The 24,257-nt window shown below is 35.3% G+C and overlaps 1 protein-coding gene across 1 annotated transcript in view; it reads left to right on the top strand.

The window, feature by feature from the left end:
• The window catches only part of LRP1B (LDL receptor related protein 1B), a 1,545,691-nt gene that overhangs the window by 725,240 nt on the left and 796,194 nt on the right, over positions 1-24,257 (top strand). The window lies entirely within an intron of this gene.

Here is a 24,257-nt window from a genome sequence, read left to right as displayed (position 1 = left end):
AGGTGTATGTTGATAAAGCAATGTTTAAATCTGAAGGTCTCCATATCAAGGTCATCCTAAGGTCTGATTTTATTTACACTTTACTTCTTTGGTTGACCAGTTTATCTCAATGGGTTGTTTGTCTTTTGCTTTCTGTATGACTCTTAATTTCAAATAATTTATGTAGGAAAACCTTAGAAACTTAAATAAGTAAAATGTAGGCCAGCAGCATAGGTACATTTCTTCTGTCAGTGTGTTAGTGTGAAGAGCTTGATCAATCTATTCAATAATTTCACTGGGATTGGATTTTGTTCATATTATAGTTACCTTAAGTAAACCAAACCTTTCAGATACTTCAGTGATGGGCTGATTTTACCTTATGCTTAGTAAGTATCCTGGAGTGTGCCTGCTCATTCTTTAGCTTTCAATAATCCCTGCATGGCTGCCTCACTGAAGGGTCTGTCTCCACACTCTTGATCTTTCCTTGATTGTGACCTCTTAATAAGTGGGAGGCTCATGGTGGTAGACAAGGGGTTCTCCATTCTCTTGTCTGGTCTTTGGTCTTATTTAGATTCTGTGGTTCTGGGCTCTGGAGATGGGTCTTTCCATGCATCTCTTCCCTTGTCAGCCAATATCTGCCATGTGTCTGTGGGAGGTCTTGGGCAGGAGATAATCTTTTGCTCCATGCCCCAAGGTAGCAAATATCTGTTGTTGTTTTTTTCTTTGTTGTTGTTGTTGTTTTTGGTATCAATTCAGAATTCTGGTCCAAGCATCTTTATTGTACCCACTCTAGGCACAAACAGCTTTGCTTGTACTCTTCCCTCAGTGTCACTGTGCCTTTGTTTTGGACCATTGGCAGTAATTTCTTACCCTTCTCCAAGCATTACACTAGAGTTTCTTGTTGTAAGTAGCAAACTTGTGGTGGGACCAGGGTTGTTTCACTCAGGATCACAAGGCTTTGGCTTCTACCTCTCTCTCAATGGCTGCTTATCTCTGCAGCTCACCTTCCCTTTTGAGAAGGGAGGATTTCCTGCCCTTTTTTTAGTGGCAAATGAATTTATTTTCTATACCTCCCTCACAGGCAGTGGATCTTTGTCTGGCTTCTGGGAGTGGGGTGGTCTCCTTACCCTTCCTCAGTGATTTAAGGGATTTCTTTGTATGAGAGAAAAGTCTAGGGAATAGGTTGGGTTTTATGTCTGTGAAGCACACAGGGCCAGCTCTCAGTTCTCTTGCTATGCTTTCAATATTTCTCTGTGAACTCAGTGAAAGAAATCCTTTGTGTCAGGGTTTCCCAAGAATTCTAAAGTATCACATTAATTCACACTTGGTTTTTAAAATTCTTTGCCATTTTAACTTTTTAAAAAGACTACGTTTATGGCAGTTGCCTCTTCCTCCTGTGCTCTGGCAAAGGTACAACAATTCATGTGTCCCGATTTTACTGGAAGAGGCCTGTCACTCTGGATTTCTTTTCATTGTGTTTACTTGGGATCCTAGCTTTTATTTGGACTCAACAAAAGTTGTAATCTTGTAGATTATTGGTCTTTCTCTTATTGTTATGTGTTTCAATATTCTTTTGTGGGTTTGTGCATCCTAAGTGAAGCCTAATTCTTCATGTCTAAAATTCATGAATACAAATGGGAATTTGAAGAATAAGATTGAAATATTTTTTAAAACTGTTTTTTCTTCCTTCTCCTTAGCATTAGAATCAATTTTTAAAAGTAGCTGAGTTCTGCTTATGAATAAATGTGAATCTCTTGTGATGCTTTTAAACATCAGCAGTTTACACATAAAGACATTTCATTTGATGCAAAAATATTTAAGTGTTTTCTACTTTCAATAAGCTCATTTTGTATTACATTTTAACTAAAAATAAATAAATGAAGTAGTGATGGGAGTTTTCACTTTGCAAAAAGAAAAATTGGTTAATGTATTACATTATTAGAAGAAAAATGTATTATTAAAGAGATGGTACAGGATGATATGATTAAGGTTATCTCAAAATCTGATTCTTGGGCCTCCCTGGTGGTGCAGTGGTTAAGAGTCCGCCTGCCGATGCAGGGGATACGGGTTCGTGCCCCGGTCTGGGAGGATCCCATATGCCGTGGAACGGCTGGGCCCGTGAGCCATGGCCGCTGGGCCTGCGCATCCGGAGCCTGTGCTCCGCAACGGGAGAGGCCACAACAGTGAGAGGCCCACATACCGCAAAAAGAAAAAAAAAAAAATCTGATTCTTATTTATTGCTAAGATTTCTAGTCATATACCTATATAAAACATTATTTAATTACCAAAGATGCCAGATAGTAGGTGAAGTGTTCAGTAAAAATGTAACTGTCATTCTGAAAGAGTTTTCATTCTATTTGAATGCATCTGTCAGATTACAAATGGGGCAAAGGACTAAATATAGGAATAAGCAAATAGTTCACCCTGACTTTGCCCTCTATATCCAAGAAAAGAAATCACTGAAAAATATTTTTAATAGAGTAAATTGATACCAGCACTGTGAAATTGAAGAGTATATCATCAGTGATCAGAGATGGTGGGAATTTCTTAGCTAGAGTGCAGATTTTACCACATTGACTAGACCATGAGAAACCACAACCTAAAATATCCTAGGTGTAAACTTCAAATATAAGAATTGAAAAGTAGAACCTTATGGTCCTCATAAAAACTGAAAGAAATGAAAAAAAAAGGTCTTAAGGTGATCTTTAGAGCAATTTAATAATTAAGCAAACTAAAAATAATAGGTCCAGATCAATCTACCTCCCCTCTGGCATTGACTATACCCTTCAAAAGCACACACAAAGAATGGATTGGGATGTGTTTATTCATTTAACATAAAATAATACTAGATAACAGTGAAAGATGCATGAAGTAATGGCCCCAGGCCATACAATCAGCTGTGTGGAGAGATGGCCCTGACCACCAGGAGGGCTTCAGCACTCACATGATGTCGGGCATCACAACCAGCCATGGCATGGGCCTGCCCCACCTACCAGTGCACTAGTGACACAAGGCAGGGCCTCACAGACAAACGGCTTAGGCCAGCCCCCCCATCAACATGCCCACAGTAGTCCAGACTGCCACAGCAGAAAGGCACATTCAGCTCACATAGGGGACACCCCAGGAGCATATAGTCTGGTGACGAGAGGAAAGTGTGCTGCTAGACCCCATAAGATATATCCTATATAAGGCCATCTCTCCAAGATTAGAAGATATAACGAACTTACTTAATACATAGAAATAAGCACAGAGAATTAAGCAACATGATGAAAAAGAGGAATATGTTCCAAGTGAAGATATAAGACAAAACATAAGAAGAAGAATTAAGCAAAACAGAGATAAGCAATCTACCCAATAAATAATTCAAGGTAATGAGTATAAACATGCTCACCAAATTAAGAAGGATGGAAGAACAGAGTGAGAATTTCAACAGTTAGAAAATATAATAAAGAAATAATCTAAGCTGAAGAATACAGTAACTGAATTAAACAAAATCATTAGAAGGAATCAATTAGATGATACAGAAGAACAGATCAGCAATCTAGAAGACAGAATAGTGGAAATCACACAAGCCAAACAGAAAAAGAAAAAAAGAATAAAAAATGAAGGTAGTTTAAGAAAACTGTAGGCAATATCAAGCATACCAAAATTCACATATAGGGGACCCAGAAAGAGAAAAGACAGAGAAAAGGGCAGAAAATGTATCTGAAGAAGTAGTAGCTGAAAATTTCCCTAACCTGGCAAAGGAACCAGATATCCAGGTCAATGAAGCACAAAGAGTCCAAAACAGGATCAAACCATGGAGACTCACACCAAGATTCATTATAATTAAAATATCAAAAAATTAAAGATAAAGAGAGAGTCTTAAAAATAAGAGAAAAGCAACTAGTTACATATAGGAAACTCCCATAAGACCATCAAATGACTTTTCAGTAGAAACTTTGAAGGCAAGAATGGAATGGCACAATATATTTAAAGTACTGAAAGGAAAAAAAAACCCTGCAACCAAGAATACCCATTAAGGTTATCATTCAGAATTAAAGGAGAGATAAAGAATTTTAGAGACAAGCAAAAGCTAGAAGAGTTTATCACCACTAAACCAGCCTTATGAGAAATGTTAAAGGGACTTCTCTAAGCAGAAAAGAAAAGGTCATATCTAAGAATAGGAAAATTATGAAAGAAAAAAATCTCACTGGTAAAGACAGGAAAGTTAGTGGATCTATAATTTTTAAGTTAGTAAGAAGATTAAAAGACAAAAGTAGTAAAATCATATGTAACTACAATAAGTAGTTAAGTGATACACAAAATAAAAAGATGTAAAATATAATGTAAAAAACTTAAAATGTGGGTAGGGGAGTAAAAATTTAGGGTTGTTTGAATGTGTTTGAGCTTAAGAGATAATCAACTTACTATATATGTGTATATATATATATGTGTATATATATATATATATATATGTGTGTGTGTGTGTGTGTGTGTGATGTTATATATGAACCTCCCCACCTACCAAAATCCTGTAATAGATACACCAAAAATAAAGAGAAAGGAATCTAAACATAACACTAAAGGTGACCATCAAATCACAAGGGAAGAGAGCAAGAGAAGAAAAAAGGAGCAAAGAAAAACTATAAAACAACTAGAAAACAATTTCTAAAATGGAAATAAATACATACCTGTCAATAAATACTTTAAATGTAAATGGACTAAATGCTCCAATCAAAAGACAGAATGGCTACAAAAACAATACCCACATATATGCTGCCTACAAGAAACTCACTTCAGATCTAAAGGCACACACAGACTGAAAGCTAAGGGATGGAAAAAAATAATCCATGCAAATGGAAACAAAACAGAAAACCAAGGTAGCAATACATTTATAAGTAAAAATGACTTTAAAATGAAGACTGTAACAAGATGCAAAGAAGGTCATTACATAATGATAGAAGAATCAATCCAACAAGAAGGTATAACAATTATAAATATATATGCAAGCAACATAAGAACACCTAAATACATAAAGCAAATAATAAATATAAAGGGAGAAATTGACAGCAATACAATAATAGTAAGGGCCTTTAACACTTCACTTATTTCAATGGATACATCATCCCCACAGAAAATTAATAGGGAAACACTGTCTTAATGACACATTAGCCAATAAAGTCAGTTAATACATACAGAATATTTCATTCAGAAACAGCAGAATACACATTCTTTTCAAGTGCACATGGAATATTATTTAGGATAGACCATATGATAAGCCATAAAACAAGTCTCAATGAATTTAAGAAGACTGAAATCATACCACACTTCTTTTTCAACCACAAGGGTATGAGACTAAAATTAACTGCAAGAAAAAACTATAAAAAATACAAGCACATGGATTCTAAACAATATGCTACTAAACAACCAATGAGTCATTGAAGAAATCAAAGAGGAAATAAAAAAATACCTGAAGACAATTAAAATGGAAACACAGTGACCCAAATCCATGGAAAGCAGCAAAAGCAATTCTAGGAGGGAAATTTATAGCAATACAGGCTTACCTCAGGAAACAAGAAAAATCTCAAATGAAAAATCTAATTTACACCTAAATGAAGTAAGAAAAAAACAAACAAAACCCAAAGGTAGTAGAAAAAAGAAATAATAAAGATCAGAATTCAAATAAAGGAAACAAAGATGAAGAAAACAGTAGAAAAGATCGATGAAACTAAGAGGTGGTTCTTTGAAAAAAGAAACAACATTGATAACCTTTAGCCAAGTTCATCAAGAAAAAAGAGAGGGCTCAAATAAAATCAGAAATGAAAGAAGAGAAGTTAATAACACCATAGAAATACAAAGGATCACAAAGAATTTTATGAACAATTAGACATGAAGAAATTGGAAAACCTAGAAGATATAGGTAAATTCCTATAAACATACCTTTTTCCGAGATTGAATCAGGAAGAAATAGAAAAATCTAAGCAGACCAATCACTAGCAATGAAATTGAATCAGAAATTTAAAAAAAAAAAAAAACACCCTACAAAAAAAGTCCAGGACCAGATGGCTTCACAGGTGAATTTTACCAAACATTTAAAGAGGGCTTAACACCTATTCTTCTCAAACTATTCTAAAAAATAAAGAGTAAGAAATATTTCCTAACTCATTCTATGAAGCCAGCCAGCATCAACCTGACACCAAAACTAGACAAAAACCCCACAATAAAAGAAAATTATGGACCAATATCACTGATGAACATAGATGCAAAAATTCTTAACAAAATATTAGCAAACCGAATACAACAATGCACCATGATCAAGCGAGATTTATCCCAGGGATGTAAGGATAGTTCAATGTCTGCAAATCCGTCAATGTGATAACATGATATTAATAAGGAATAAAGAATTAATAAAAATCATATGATCATCTCAATAGATGCAGAAAAATCTTTTGACAAAATTCAACATCCTTTTATGAAAATTCAATGAAGTGGGTATAGAGGGACACACTTGTACATAATAAAGGCCATGTATGACAATCCCACAGTCAACATCATACTCACTTTTGAAAAACTGAAAGCATTTCCTCCAAGATCAGGAAAAAATAAGGACGCCTATTTTTGCCACTTTTATGTAAGGTCTAGCTACAGCAATCAGACACGAAAAAGAAATAAAAGACAACTAAATCAGAAAGGAAGAAGTAAAACTGTCACTGTTTGTAGATGACATGATACCATGTATAGAAAACTCTAAAGATGCCACCTAAAAACTAATATAACTAATAAATGAATTCAGTAAATTTGCAGATCACAAAATCAATGTACAAAAATCTGTTGCATTTCTATACACTAAAAATAAACTATCTGAAAGAGAAGGTAAGAAAACAGTACCATTTACAATTGCATCAAAATGAATAACATGCCTAGGAAGAAATCAAACTAAGGAGATAAAAGATCATTACTCTGAAAACTATAAGACAATGAAAAAAATTAAAGATAAATGATATGCTGTGCTCATGGATTGGAAGAACTAATATGGTTAAAATGTCCATACTACCCAAGGCAATCTACACATTCAGTGCGATCCCTATCAAAATACCAATGCTATTTTTCACAGGACTAGAACAAATAATTCTAAAATTTTTATGGAACTACAAAAGCCCTTCAATTAGACAAGCAATCTTGAGAAAGAAGATCCAACTAAAAATATTTTGCACAGTGAAAGAAACCATCAACAAAATGAAAGGCATCCTAATGAATGGGAGAAGATATTTGCAAACAATATATTTGATAAGGGTTAATATCCAAAATTATACAACTCAACATAAAAAAACCCTATTAAAAATTAGCAGAGGACATCAATAGACATATTTCCAAAAGAGACATATGGCCAACAGACACATGAAAATGTCCTCAACATCACTAATCGTCAGTTAAATGCAAATCAAGTTTGCAAGATACTATCTTACATCTGTCAGAATGGCTATTATCAAAAAGATAACAGAGTGCTGGCAAGGATGTGGAGAAAAGGGTACCCTCATACACTGTTGGTTGAAGTGTGAATTGATATAGACACTATGGAAAACAATATGGATCTTCCTCAAAATATTAGAAATAGAACTACTGTAGATCCAGCAATTTCACTTCTGGATATTTACCAGAAAAAAAAAAAAACACTAATTCAAAAAGATGTATGCACTACAATGTTCACTGCAGCATTATTTACAATAGCTGAGATATGGAAGCAACCTAAGTGTTCATCAATATATGAATGGATAAAAATGAGGGGTATATATATATATATATATATATATATATATATATATATACATACACACACACACACACATATATATATATACATACACACATACATACATAATGGAATATTACTCACCCATAAAAAATAATGGAATTTGGCCATGTGAGCAATGTAGATTGACCTGGAGGGTATTATGCACACACAGTGGAATATTACACATCCATAAAGACAAATGAAATTTTGCCATTTGTAAGAACTGGATGGATCTTCAGGGAATTATACTGAGTGAAATAAGCCAGAGAACTACAAATACTGTATAATCTCACTTATATATGGAATCTAAAATGAACAAAAAGCCAAATGCACAAACAAAACAAAAAATCCAAAAAGACTCATAGATACAGAGAATAAACATGTGGTAGCCAGAGGGGAGGTATTTGTGGTGGGGGAGGAAATATGTAAAGAGGATTAAAATGTACAAACTTTCAGTTATAAAATAAGTCATGGGGATGTAATATACAGCATAAGGAATATGCTCAATAATATCATAATAACTTTGAGGATAGATGGTTACTAGGCTTATCATGGTGATCACTGTAATGTATGTAAATATCAAATCATTATGTTATATACTTGTAACTAATATAATACTGTATGCCAGTTATATTTAAATTTAAAAGTGCATGAGATGAGCTATATATACTGATACAAACAGAACTCCCAGACAAACTGATAAATAAACAAAGTGAGCAAAACAATATTTTTTGCAGGCAGGATAATCCGATTTATATAAGTATATTACATTTTTTGGTAAGATTAATAAAGTGTTTATAGTAATTACCTCTAGAGAGGGTCATGTGATTTATTATACTCCCATCTGACTGTCCCTTTAAAATATGTACAGCATGAAATTAATTGGTAGCTTACATAAGTAAGAATTTAAAAGAAACTAGCTATTACAAAGCAAAGTAAAGCAGTTTTGGGTAAGCATGTAAAGCAGAGTTTTAATGAAAGTAGTGAAACTGTGATCACTTTTGGTCACATTAATATAAGTTGTTTTCTTCAAACAGGGATAGTTTCTTTAAAAAAATGGATAGCTATAAATTTTCATTTTACCTCTTAAATGGATGTTATTTTATTTTAGTTTGTTTTTTCCCTGTTAAATCCTTTCCCCAAATCTTTGTAGCACTGAATTTCTTCCTTTTATGTTTTCACGAGGGCTTTTTTTCTAGAAGTAGTGTTTCTTCTTATTGTGGGCTAGCTGTGCTGCAATCTTTTTTACTTTTTTTTTTTTTTTTTTGCGGTACACGGGCCTCTCACTGTTGTGGCCTCTCCCGTTGTGGAGCACAGGCTCTGGACGCGCAGGCTCAGCAGCCATGGCTCACGGGCCTAGCCGCTCCGTGGCATGTGGGATCTTCCCAGACCGGGGCACGAACCCATGTCCCCTGCATCGGCAGGCGGACTCTCAACCACTGCGCCACCAGGGAAGCCCTGTGCTGCAATCTTTGTCTCTTAGAACTTTGCAAACATCTATCTACTCTCATTCATAACTTAATTAGCTGTTAAATAGCTTCAGGACCAATTGTTTGTAACCCACACAGACTTAGTTATTTTGGCAAGTCCTATAGAGCATTTCACATTGAGACTACTTTGTATATTATAAAGTTAAAATGTAGCAAAAGGAAAACATTAATTTTGTTTCATAGTTAGCCCTTATAAAAAAATTAAGGTAAATTATTGAATCAAATATTAAAAATATTAAGTAGATAATTAAAATTATTGAAACTATTAATCTCAAATAACTAAGTAATGTTCTTCAATTCTATAATTTGATAAATTTTAAAATAATTTTTATTCCTTCATAAGATATATGTATACATTTTGTATAAATATAATATTATACATATTTGACATTTTACATAGCTCCTTCAAGTTAATAATAATTATTTTTATAAATTTCATGACTTTAGTACTTAAAATGATATTTTAAACCAATTTAAATCTGATCCAATTGGCAAAATATTTATTTGTTACAATAGCATTTACTAAGCTCCTAGTATATACCAAATATTTTGTATAAAATATTCTGTACACTCAAGTTAACCTTTGAATGTAAGAAATACTTTTTTTTTTCAAAAGTTAGGAACCTAGGTTTTACAGGAGTTAAGGAATGTTGTCTTATAACTCAACTTGTTACATGTTATGCTTGGGTTTTAACATGTTTGTCTGATTGCAGAACTCCCAAATGCCATCTTCTTTGTAACAAGTCATCATATTTTCCCTAGTTATGCTGTTCATAAATTAGCATAGGTTGGGGATAATTATAAAACAGTTAGTTATAGAAATTTGGAAATGAAAATGTCTTTAAAATCATGGTAACATAAAACAGAGGTTAAATGGTCAGGTGCAGAAGTCAGAGTATCTAAATTGGAATTCTGCTCCATAACTGACTAGCTGTATGAGCTTGGGCAGGTTATGTAAACTCTCCAAAGCTTTATCTACTACATCTGTAAAATGGGAATAATTGTTCTCAGTTGCTCTGAGGATTGGGACCCATGATGTTTGTAAGGCACTTAGTACATAGTATATACTTAATAAAGAAATAGCTGGCCATGTGTGTGTTATTTTCTAAGTTTACATAGGAAACCGAATGGATTCAGAGAGGATATATCATTTGCCCAAGATCTAATGGATAGTTAGCAACAGAATTGTAACTAATATTCCCAGCTCCCCATTTATATTTCTATAGTCTTCCAGCTATTTCATATGTTCTAAATACTAAATATTAAATATGAAATCATTTCTAAATTAAGTAAGTTCTATTATGATTATGTTCTGGAAAACTGTGAAGTTCAGATTAATTTGAGTGTTTAAATATATGGAGAAGCAGCAGCTTTCCTAGGAGGTATTTCATCTTTCTGCCAGGAATCCTGGTGACTATAATCCAGGTGAGATAGAATATGACTATTAAAATGCTGCACAAACTTTAGAAAAAATAATCTATGATCTAGAAAGATATATTTATCAAATACCTAGTTTCAAACTATAAGTACCTTAATTATAGAAAGATGAATCTATTTCTTATTAAACAACTCTTGAGACTGTTCTTGGAATATTACATAATTTGCTATGACAATGATACTGAATTTTCTATCTATCCCATCTCAGATTTGCCCCCTTATTCTTTGAATTAAGAGGTGCTGCCCTGTAGTAGCAGAATGTGAATTACTCTTTATTAAATATAATTTACCAATCCTTGCATTACTGACATTCCAAATTCCCTATCACATTCAACTTTAGGATAACAAGAAAAAAAACTATTTCTTATTGCCTTTTCCATTGCATAGCACTTTTTAAGTAGTAATATTTTTTATCAGCCAGGGTATTTATTTAAAAAATAACTCTCCAAATTTTGCTTTTGATGCTCCGAGAATAGTGGTGGCGTATGTCTAACAGTGGGGTGTGGTACATCTTTAGCCTAATTAAGTGATATGTCTCCATGTGAAAATCTGTGTATGTTCATATGTGTGATTTTTCTCTCTGATTAAATTCTTTATAGGTGGTATCTCTAAAAAAAAAACAAAATGTTTTCTATAGTTCCAAATATTTGAATATTTTTAAGGGTCTAATAGTTAAACTAAGGATTTAATTTTTCTTCTAGGGATTTGCCACTCTATGAAAATATGGGAATGATGATCATATTGGAACAATAAGGGAGTATTCTTCACTAGTATTCTGGAGTGAATGAGCTAACCACACATTCTCAATTCCCTGTTATTTTTTCCTTCCCCCACATTTACAGTGCTTACATTCATTCATTCATTTTAAAAAATTTTACAAATATTTACCAAGCCTTTACTACTGATCTCTACTAGGGGTTTCAAGCATGAATTATACTTTTATCCTGCCCTCCTGTTCCACAGAGACAAGTGGAAAAGTTTGCCTGTCCACACTTCAGGAAGCTTAACAAGGCAGTAGGTGGTGTCAGGAATGGCACTCAGATATACTACTAAGGGAATTTAAAGGATAGATGAATTTCACAGGGATAATAAGAGAAGATTTGTGTAACAGATAGAAAGTTCTTTTGGCATTAAAAAAGGTGAAGGATTTAGAAATTGGGAAAATGCCAGAAAAAAGAGGGAATAGGAGGTAAAACTGGCACAGAGATGGGAAAGTGAAATATGCATATGGGAGTAGGGAAATGAGCTAGCATTGCTAACATGTATTAAATTCTGGATCTTTTGTAATGCCTTATATATTATTTCACTTTACATTCACACTGACCAAATAAGGGGAAGTCTTATAAAAATTCTTAGAAAGATTAAAATGAAAGGCTGCAAGAGAGTGAAGATGCCAATTTCTCTCTGACACAAAAGTCCATGTTTTCTCCAGAACAGCACATCAATTTGCTAAAAGTAGTATCGTCCACTGCAGATGCTTGCATCATAGGGCTTATAAAAGAGGTTAGTGGAAAATAATTTCAAGAGGCCTTGTATGTCACTCGGAGGAAAGCTGGAATTATTGATGAGGTGATGTTGAGTCATTCGCTTATATACTCATTCAAGCAACTAATATTTATTGAGATCATGTTATATATAGGCAATGTTCTAAGCCCTGGAGATATACCAGTAAACAAAACAGATAATATCTTGTAAAAATACATTGGAAAATAACCTGAAAGCACAGGTTTCATAGATGACAAAAAGAGAGAAAAAAAAACCCTAAATTCTTCAAGATATGTTATTGATAACAGAAGTCATATTTACTTGCCAGATTTACCGTAGCAAACTAGCATATGGTATCTCTGTATCCCAGACCAGGCTTATTCTAGACTCACACCTATGCTAGGAAACTGTATCATGTGTCCTCATACCTTTTGCATCACCCTCCCCAAAAAAGAAAAAGAAAAAGTAAAAGAAATGATGACCACTCAGACCTTCCTTAAATGAAATACATCAACTCTCTTTTCTCTGTATTCTCTACTCACTATTCCTATGCAACTGGAAAGAATCAAAGTTCTCATCAAAATATGCATTTTGGCTCTGAGTTTTTCAGATATAAAACAACAAATTAACTATCATCCAGTGTAATATGAAATGTTTAGACAACTTGAATGAATACATTGTAATGATACTAGTATATTTCATGGGTGGTAGTGATCTGATAACTATATGAAATATTTTAATACACAGTTGTTTTCTTCTTTGGTTAGTGCACATCTGCCTCCACAGGATAGCAGTGCTTTCCTGGCTCCAAAATTAGCACTTTTACCTCTGCTACTAAAACAAGTTTGTATAAACCTTTATTGTACATCAAAGGTGTATGTGCATATTTTGAGTCAGAGGGTTACCTTGATATTTTAGCTGTTAGAGTATTTGTAACTTGTCTCAAACAGAGAAATTTCAAATAGTAAAATTTAGCTCACTATCATTTCAGGTAAAACTCAAAAAGTATCCTTTTTTGATATTAAAAAATATATCTAGGGATATACAAGAAACATCATTCTGAGACAAATATTTCTAAGACATTTGTCACAATGTTTAGCCATGAAATGTTTACCATTTCTCCTTTTAAAGTATTTTTTATATATGGAATTACCATGAAATTTGGTCCACTCTGAGACTGCATATTTTTTTTTTTTTTTTTTTTTTTTTTGCGGTATGCGGGCCTCTCACTGTTGTGGTCTCCCCCGTTGCGGAGCACAGGCTCCGGACGCGCAGGCTCCGGACGCGCAGGCTCAGCGGACATGGCCCACGGGCCCAGCCGCTCCGCGGCATATGGGATCCTCCCAGACCGGGGCACGAACCCGTATCCCCTGCATCGGCAGGCGGACTCTCAACCACTTGCGCCACCAGGGAGGCCCTGCATATTTTTTAAGAGTAATTTGTATTGCTGCCCTACTAGCTACAGATACCTAATTTCATGTTCTTTGGCAATTTTGCCAAAAAATAATGTTGCAAAGAACTTTTCATTTGATGGCAAAAAATTCATATTTAGAGAAATCAAAATGGACTAAAAAAGGTTTGAGAAATATCACTTTGTTCACTTACAAGGTAAAACTCCAACTTCATAGAGCAGGGGTAATTTTGTTTTCCATAGGCTATTTGGTAACATCTGGAATCATTTTTTTTTTTTTTTTTTCCTTTTGCGGTATGCGGGCCTCTCACTGTTGTGGCCTCTCCCGTTGCGGAGCACAGGCTCCGGATGCGCAGGCCCAGCGGCCATGGCTCACGGGCCCAGCCGCTCCGCGGCATATGGGATCCTCCCAGACCGGGGCACGAACCCGTATCCCCTGCATCGGCAGGCGGACTCTCAACCACTGCGCCACCAGGGAGGCCCTGGAATCATTTTTGATTGTCACAACTGGGGAAGGAGGTGGTCCTGGCATTTACTATAGAGACTGGTGCTGCTACACATAGTGCCATGTGCAGGACAGTTTCCCACTGCAAAGAATTAAGTGCCAAATGTCAGTAGTGCCAGTGTTGAGCAACCTTGTTATCAAGGACGGCAGGGAGGAAGCCTGCCACCACTGCATAGGTGCCGAAAGTAGAAAATGAGACTTAAGATTGTTTCTTACTCACAGCACAGCAAACAGCATTAGCATCAGCATAGTTGCTCTGGTTCCCTGCCCCCAAGTCTCACAGGGTGATGTCATGGTTTCGTATAAATGCTAAGCATGGAGTGGGTTGTGCCACAGATGAGGAACCCATGGCATGGGCATCAGCACCTTTTGAGCAAACAGCCAACAGTATCGCACATAGAAAATTTTCAAGTGTCCCTATCTTGTAGAGTGAACAGTTACACAGTAGTCGCCCTGTGGTCACCTTGATTTAGTTGCCTGTGAGACCAGCTATAGAAATTATTCAGTACCAGGAGACAGACAAGCCTTACAGTTCGGTACCCTCAGCAGTGAAGTTCAGGGAGACTTCAGGTCCTCTGGGGACTGCCTCTCCCAATACCCATAAATAAGACCTTGTAGATAAGCACACGTCATAATAAAGGCTCACTTATCTCTATTGTACATGAAGATTTTACGTATAATAACCTCAAAAATGTTCCATATAAGTATTTTAAAATCATAGGGGAAAATATGGTTCATTTAAGTTGTTTTTCTTCTATATAACCCATAATATCCCTGTTACTCCTTTTCTGATATTCTCTTTTTCATCCCCTGAGCACTCTGGGTGTGGCTCCACCTCCAGGCATTTGCATGCTTGTGTCCGGAACACTCTTCCATCAGATGTCCCCTTGCCTCTCTCCTTTACCTCTTAGAGGTCTTTGCTTACAGGCCACCTCCTTAGACCTTGCTGGTCACCTCATCTAAAATTGTGCATCTATGCAAATTTCCCACCCAAATCCTTACTGCCGTTAGCTGGGTACTTTTTCTCCTTTGTACTTATCCTAGGTATATTTTGTTTGTTTATTGTCTTGCTATAAGAATGTAAGGTTCAAGGTGTCAGAGATTTTTGTTCGTTTGTTCATTGATAGAGCCTTAGGGCTTAGAACAGTGCCTGGCATATAGTAGCTATGCAATTAATATTCATTGAATGGATGAACGGGGCCTTTTATTTGGCTGTCATTACTTTAAAAATAGTAATTAAACTGATTAAACAAAACCAAAAATGATTGAAGGTTGATTCTTTTTTATTGTAAAATAAGGAGCAATAAGTTCAATCATTATTATTTTTTTTTATTATCTTAAGTTACTTTGTATTTATTGAAATTGTTCTGATAATGAGCTTCCCTGATGACTTTTCAGGAATCTTAAAAAATTTTACATATTCCCGTAATTCATTTGAACTTATGTAACATTTTTAATTTAAAAAATGTGATTTTTAGTTAATACATGCAAAATATCCCTGTCTTAAACTTTGCCAGGCTTTCTGAATTCACATCTCATTTTTGTGCATAGCTTCGTACCATGTTTTTCTTGCACAGTTGCATACCTACCTTGAATGATTTGATACTATATACTTATTTAGATAAATTATTCTGCACTGATTTTCTTTATGAATTTGCTGTGGAATTGCAAGGATTCATTTGGCATACTGCCCCAAAATTGTTAGAAAATATAGTATTAATATCACTATTTTAACTATCTCCCTTTTTCCTACAGATTATGCTTCAGTTAACCTTTGACATCTTTTTTATATTACAAATAATGCATTTCCAAAACCAGTCATTCATTTATTTGATTATATTTTTAAAATTTAATTTTGAACTACTTTTATTTAGTTTGGTGGAAAAGTTGCAAAATAGAACAGAGAGGTTTTTGATATCCTTCACACAGTTTTTCCTAATAGTGACATCTTACAGAACAATACCACAATTATCAAAACCAGAAAATTAATGTTGATACAGTTACCACTAAAGATCTTAATCAAATTTCATCGGTTTCTCCATCATGAATTTAGTAGTTATATTTTTTCAGTCTCATGTATTCTGCAACAGCATCTCAGTTTTTCCTTATATGTTATTTTAATATTTGACTTCCCTCATATACACGTTTGTTGAATCTCGACATTGTCAGCCATCTAATATATTTCGGTAAGAAATTAAAGCTACAGTTTATTGAGAATAATAATTTTGTTTGGAAGGTTGTTAAAGCAGCCTTCACTTCAGTAATCTTGTTCATCTCCACTCTCCCCTTTTACATCCTACTTTTTCCTTCTAATAAATCATCACTTATGTTAACTTTCTTTGACTTTTGCTTCTGATTATAATTTTTCTTTGTACAATGCTAGAGATCCAGCTTTAAAGTAGATACGCACATTGGAACATGAGTCATATTTCCAGACTTAGTGTATTGACTACTAACTAAAAATGGGTCCTTGTGAATCACTTTACTTTCCAGGGCTTTTTTCATGATTTGTAGAATCTAGACGTTGGAATTTATGATTCTTTAGCTTCCTTTTACCTCTAAAATACTGACTTTAGAACTGGGTCCCTGCTTAGTTTTATTATTACATTTTCCTCTAATTCGCTGCTTCAGTTTTGCAAGACTACCTGTGGACCAAAGAAGGGTGTGACTGTACGCATTTTCTTAGATACTTATATAAAGTTTTTGTGAGATAAATTGCTATTAAGGACTTGACTTCCTTTATCACATTTACCTATTATCCACACATGAATTTTTCCTATCATTTTTCCCTCTGGGTACTAATGAGGGTCTGAAACAAGTATACTTTTAATAATTTAGTATGTTAAGCCAAACTCCAGGAGGATGGTCAGATGAGTTCACACATTTGTTCTTTGTCATGGTAATTATAAATGTAATGAAGATGTATAGCCTCTGACTTTTAAACTCAACTTGAAATTTAATTATCACTATCTTTCACTAAACATGATGCCTAAGCAAAGCATGTGCTACCTTGTTTTCTTTTCAAAGTTCAGTAAAAATTATCAATTGAAGTGATACACCTATATGAATGTTTAAATGACAAGTGCAAAAATATGAAACATATTAGACAATATAGCTTTAAAAAGTCATTTTTATGAAATTAAATTGCTCAAATGACTTCTAATAGAGTTGCCTTTTCATCTAATGTGAAAGAGATGGAGTAATTTAGTATTAGTACAATAAGTTTCAAAGTATTCTTTTTTTGTTATAAGTTTATTTATTTTTGGCTGCGTTGGGTCTTTGTTGCTGTGTGTGGGCTTTCTCTAGTTGCAGAGAGCAGAGGCTACTCTTTGTTGCGGTGCATGGGCTTCTCATTGTGGTGGCTTCTCTTGTTGTGGAGCACGGGCTCTAGGCACGTGGGCTTCAGTAGTTGTGGGTCGTGGGCTCTAGAGCACAGGCTCAGTAGTTGTGGTGCACCGGCTTAGTTGCTCTGCAGCATGTGGGATCTTCCCGGACCAGGGCTGAAACCCATGTCCCCTGCATTGGCAGGTGGATTCTTAACCACTGTGCCACCAGGGAAGTCCAGTTTCAAAGTATTTTATTTTTATAAATTATAAACTACTTCATAGGACTGAAAGGAGTATTCAAGAATATCTGTGATACTTTGTGTTCAGAAGCTGAAGTGATTTTTGCTCTGTTCTCTCGTTAAGTAGGCCCAGTTGGGTAGTAAAAGGGCATGAACGGAAATTCCTTTCTCTCTCCCCATTCACAATGAAGACTCATATTTTGCATTCTTTATGAGATGGTTAGTCAGGTATGGCCATGAGACAGTGGAGAGGGTTCAGAAAAAACAAAGTTTGTTATATTTACAGGTCCCAGAAATAGAAGGCACAGCACACCACAGAGGACCACATAGGAGACACACCAGGATGGTCACAGGGCAAGAGACAGAAAGGAAGGGAAACCAGTAGGCCACAGGCTTTACTGGAGTTTCTGTGGGAAAGGCAAGGCAGGGAAAGATAAGCAGTTTAGGATTGTCTAGTTTGAATAATTCATTTGGGCTTTAAATGATAAATCTGGTCACTCTTGGCATGGTACCTGGCCCTGGGATGATTAGGCAGAGGAATATTGCCTCCTGCAGAGACCAGGTAGAGGAGGTATGGCTCTGGAGTGGTTAGGTTGCACCTCAAAGGCAAGTTCTTGGCTGTGCCCTTTGCTATCTTTAGTAATTGGCTATCTCCAGGAGAGGTAGTCTCCCCCCAGCTAGAAAGGCTTTTTAAAGATGTCAAAACATCATAATATGCAGAAAATAAAAAAACATTAAAAATATTTACAGTACAATTGGTATATTATCTAGAAATTTGTCATGGAATATTGTAAAATGAACTATATACTCATTCAATAACTGTGGGGATTTTCTTAAGTTGGAAGCTACTCTGGCTTGCATGGTATATATGTTGCAGTGTTTCATCTGGAAACAATTAATGTGAACAGTGCCCTTCTGCCCAGAGCATTCAGCAGAATCATTTCTGGACTGCAGGCATGGCAGTGGTGTATTAGTCAGGGTTCTCTGGAGAAGCAGAACAAATAGGATGTGTACATAAAGAAAGAGAAACAGAACTATATATTTAAATAATTACCTCACATGATTGTGGAGAATAGCAAGTCCAAAATCTACGGAGTAGAGTGACAGGCTGTAGACCCAGGGAAAAATTGATGATATTGCAGCTCAAATCCAAAGACAGTGTAGAAGCCAAATTCCCTCTTCCTTAGGGGATCTCAGTCTACTTTCTCTTAAAGCTTTCAACTCATTGGATGAGATCAACCCACATTATGGAGAGTAATCTACTCTATTCCAATTGTAATTGTACTGATTTAAATGTTAATATCATCTAATAATACCTTCACAGCAATATCTAAACTGATGTTTAACTGAATATCTGTGTACCACAGCCTAGCTAAATTGACTCATAAAATTAGTTCATCACACATGGCTAGCTGAACAATATGCTTTAAGGTGTGATAGTGTAAACAGAGAATTCCCATAAGGGCAATAGCCTGGAACCCAGAAATGATTTTTATTTATGGTCATATTCATATACTTCTTACTCTATCTGAATTATTAAAGACATAAATTATGACTTTTTAGGATTTTTTTTTCTTGGGAGACACTTCTCCATGGATCCCTCACATTTCTGCATGTCTTAGAGTGAGGCACTATTTGCCTTTTGTTCTGAGGTATCCTAACAAGGATGCTTGCATAGAAGAGAGACTTGGAAGAAGGGGTGGAGTATCCATCAGGTGCAGATAAGCAGGCCTGTTTATTGCCCATTAGAAAATATTTGTGTTTTCTAAATTTGGAATTCTCCTGCAATGCAATCAACTGTGTGTGAAGGCATCCATATGGGCCCATCCCAGCTGTCCCCAGGGGACTTTGGACTAAAGGGACACCAATCTGCTGATGGCCATGCTGCTTGCTGTGCCATAAGTAATAAAGACTTCTCTATCTGTTCTACAGGTTTTGTGTCATCCGCTGTCATGCATGAAGCAGTACCAAGCTAACTTCTTAGCTTGAAAGTAGGGTAAAGTCTCAGTTCTTAACAGTTCTTGAAATGTTTCATTTTACTCATCACTTTAGATTACTGTACTGGTAACTCTGATGCATACTGTGGCACTCTCTTTTTTCTTACATATGTTCATCACTGCATCAAAGATGACATATCCGAATGTCCTAGAGAGACCACCAGTATCACCCTCTCCCCAAACTGAAACTGAAAATACGCTTTTGATAATAGAAGGAAGCCACTATGTTTTAATATATTCTGTTCATCTGAAAAACAAGACCCTTATATGCACTTTACATATATCTTTGACGAAAACAGCAAAGTATTTTGTTCTCATTGAGAGTAACTTGTGTATTCACCCTCCCCGACCTAATAAATGAACTGAGGAAGGACTTGGAATGAAAATGAGGATGAGACCATCAGCCTCAGCTAGCCATTGGGGACAGATGATGTAGAAAACTTTAGTCTGGCCAAGTACTCCTGTAACCTTATGAGACAGAAAATTCAGGAGGCAACTTTACTGCCACACTATTAATTAAATGAATTTCATTCACACATGTCAGATACATCACCTCAGGCCTTATTGAAATGCACAGAGAATTTGAATTACTTGAACTGTAGGAATATGAGGCAGGAGAGTTGTCCAAGCACTGACTCTGAGGCAAGGTAAGGCATCCCTGGCCCTGGACATATCTACATGCATAGGGCACTTTCAGTTATTTAAGGCATTTGGTCATACTCTGGACTCATGCAAACACTTTTGGAATACTTCATTCCAACTCAGAAATATAATGTTTGTACTAAGGATAGAGGAACTTGGATACATTGGAAAAATAGAGGCACTGTGTTTTTATAGTGGCAATTATGGGGTGTAATTTCCAGTTAATTCCTTATGATGTTAATCAAATTCTGTTGTAAAGCATCAAGACATGCATTAATCTGGAGATCTGGTTTATGCACCTTAAGGAAACTAAGGTCACTGCTCACATCCTTGGCCATTTAATTTTTTTTTAAATCTTGGACCCATTTTTAAAAGTTGAAGATCTTATTTTAAATATAAAAACTTTAATCCTCTTCTGTTTCATAAATGTATAATATCTAAAAATCAGATCTGTAATGATGTTTTAATTTTAGAAATATGTTTTCCAACCTCTGTTTCAAATGCTTATTTTATCTAATCCTAGATACTAAATTACTTTAAATAGCTTTCTGTTTTATTTATTTTAAATCCACATAATTATTCTTTTTAATTTACATAAATTTTATTATCTCTTATTCATCCACATTTCATTAATGGTAGGTATCACTTGTAGGAAATAACAATGCTACCAGCAAGAATTTTTCACTTCAGTGGAAAAATCTAGCTTTGATGAGATGTTTTTCTAGAGCACTATTTATATATTCTGTCCATCTATAAAAGCTATTCTTGATGTACTACAACAATGTTTACAAAGAAAAAGTAATAGAAATTTTAATTGAGTCAAAATAATATGGTAACCTTAAGTATTCACAGAATAAATGAAAAAGTTTGTTTTTAATCTGAATTATATAGATAAATGTCTCATTTTTTTACTTAAAAAGGAACATATAGGCATAATCTTAATCTAAAAAGATTACAGGAAACCATTATTTACTGGAATTTTTCTTTTTTTTTTTTTGAAAAAGTACAAGCATATTGAGTTCTTGCCTCTCGATTAATGAAAATGGGTATTTAGTGAAACGTAAGGGAGATTTTTACCAGATTAAAAAAAAAAATCATACTCTTTGTTTGCTTTCATTATGTAAAAATAATAATGTTCGCTTTCATTGTGTAAAAATAATAATGATGATGATGTAATGAATATTGATTTTAGAATGTAGAATACTTCAACTCTACCCAAAGGTATCAAAGCAATCTACTCTAGCAAGTTTCTCTTTAACAAAAACTTTCTTGCATTTGATCAGTCATGTGTTTCCTTGAGCTAGTGATTAGTATCTCTGTAGTTACCTATGTTTGTTTGGAAGTTCAGTACCATAACCCTTCATATGTTATTGATCACCTAGTTGAAGGATTTTGGTCATAGAGATCCTAATAGTCAGTCTCAGGGAGGCCCCATCCAAACCCTGTTGAGTGAAAAATTAAGTGTACGTAAACCAATGCTCTATATATCTTAGTGTTTCATCTAAGTCATAAGTTAAAGGAAGATGTCAAATGATATAGAGCCAGAGTATTTTCCTTACCAATGTATATTTGTTGAGAAAGGGATTCATTGATTCTTCAGGCTTTGTCCTATAAGTATAAAAGAGGAAATTTATCCATGTCTGGTTAAAGATAGCCTAAAAAAAATTCCCAAGTTACACATAAGACTCATTTTTGAGTTTTTGTTTTTGTTTTCTTTTCAATTTTCATTCATCCACATCCTTTCCAGAACAGAAAAACAAAACAAAGCACACACAAATAATATTAAATAACATTCTAGGCTAATTGATTCATTGCTGTCTCAATAGATAGGTAGCTAAAGAGAAGATTATAATAATAATGATACTATTAGTAATAATATTCATAGCGACATTTATGTAGTATTTATTATGCACCAAACATTATTTTTAAGAGTTTTATATATTCATTTAATCCTCAAAACAATCCTATGAGTTAAACAGTATCATTACATCAATCTTAAAGATCAGGTGTAACTCGCTCAGAGTTACAGAGCCTAGGAAGTGTGGTTCTAGAACTTGTGATCCTAATCACTACTTCATGCTATTCAAACATTTCATTTTTCAAAGACAAAACAAATGAACCAATTAGAGACAGGATCCTCCCAAGTTCTGCTTTTTAGAATTCCATTCCATCCCACTCTATTTATTCACAACTGACTCTGCATATTGTATTTCTAATTAACTTTGGCCACCAGTTAAAATGTAAGGAAATATTAATGAAAAATTCCTTTAAAAGAGAAAAACGTAAGGTCTATTCCTATCAAAAGAGCCAGGATTTATATATGTATATATATATGTATATATATTATTTTTAATCCTGATGAATTTATAAAAACTAACATGTTGAGGGCTTCCCTGGTGGCGCAGTGGTTGAGAGTTCGCCTGCCGATGCAGGGGACACGGGTTCGTGCCCCGATCCCGGAAGATCCCACATGCCGCGGAGCGGCTGGGCCCGCGAGCCATGGCCGCGGAGCCTGTGTGTCCGGAGCCTGTGCTCCGCAACGGGAGAGGCCACAGCAGTGAGAGGCCCGCATACAGCAAAAAAAAAAACAAAAAAAAACTAACATGTTGAGAATTTACAATATTACAGGCAGTATGCTAAATATTTTACATGCAGTAGCTAATTTACCTCTTGTTTACTTATCCTACAGTGTAGCTGCTATTATTATCATCACTTTTGTGTGTGTGTGTGGTACGCGGGCCTCTCACTGTTGTGGCCTCTCCCGTTGCAGAGCACAGGCTCCGGACGCGCAGGCTCAGCGGCCATGGTTCACGGGCCCAGCCGCTCCGCGGCATGTGAGATCTTCCCGGACCGGGGCACGAACCCGTGTCCCCTGCATCGGCAGGCAGACTCTCAACCACTGTGCCACCAGGGAAGCCCCTATCATCACTTTTTAAATGGAGAAATTAAAGATCAGAGTGACTGAGTTACTTACCCAAGTGTCAGAAACAAAATTTCAATTAAACAATACTACAACTGCTTCATATGAAAAAGAAAAAAAGTATTAAGTCAGATGTGCAAAGGGAATGTTTTAGAAATGAGAAGGTTACTGAGGAAGAAAGTTTCCATGCTGGGTTAGATTTCAGATGTAATATAACTTTTGAAAACCAACAAGACAAAAACCAGCCACAGACTATGATAAATAGAAAAGAGTAAATAGCTACTCTTTTTCCATTATGCCAGAGCAGGAAAGTGCTCAGTAAAATTAAGGGTCAATAAAGCCAAGACAAAAATGAAACTTTTTTCTAAGCATAGGCACAATTAACCTGTGAAAATTATTCATATTGGTTGGTAATGAAGCAGATAGCTTAGTGAAATTGAGAACATATCTGATTCACTATAATCAGATTTTCAGTTAGATCAAATCACACACTGTATTAGTCATCCTGAGTTAGGGCACATGCTGATTAGCAGAAAGGGGCACAAAAGAAAATTTTATTTTTTCCAAGGTCAGAGGGCCATGATTAAAGAATATGATAATAGTCAAAGTTTATGACATCTGCGTATGAGGGAAAATCATGTAGATTTCTCAGTAGTGTGTTAATGCTCATCTCTGTCTCTGATGTACTACTACCTGTTGTTGTGTCCAGTAAGTGCCAGTTCTCTACCTCACACCCAGGAGGAAAAGAGACAAAGGCTTTCCTGGTTTTGAAAGAAGAGAAGTTCACATTAATTTCTCGTGCAATAGAGGGGTAGAATTATATTTAGGATGTTGTGTACAGTTTGGAGGATGGTTTACAGGATGGCAAAAAGTGAGGAAAAGACTCACCATAGGAACAGTGCAGTTATAAAAATCTCTACGTTGGGGATCCTCTGACTTGGATTTTATCCCTATTCTACCACTGCTTATGTGGTAATAAGCTATAAGCCTTCATTCTTAAGTGTTAGAGTTTCCCTTTCTGTAAAGATTTGAATTAGGGGAGTTCATATGAT

The sequence above is a fragment of the Mesoplodon densirostris genome, chromosome 8, assembly GCF_025265405.1.
Source record: "Mesoplodon densirostris isolate mMesDen1 chromosome 8, mMesDen1 primary haplotype, whole genome shotgun sequence".
In the NCBI taxonomy this organism is placed as follows: domain Eukaryota; kingdom Metazoa; phylum Chordata; class Mammalia; order Artiodactyla; family Ziphiidae; genus Mesoplodon; species Mesoplodon densirostris.
This window is presented reverse-complemented; position numbering and strand designations above follow the sequence as displayed.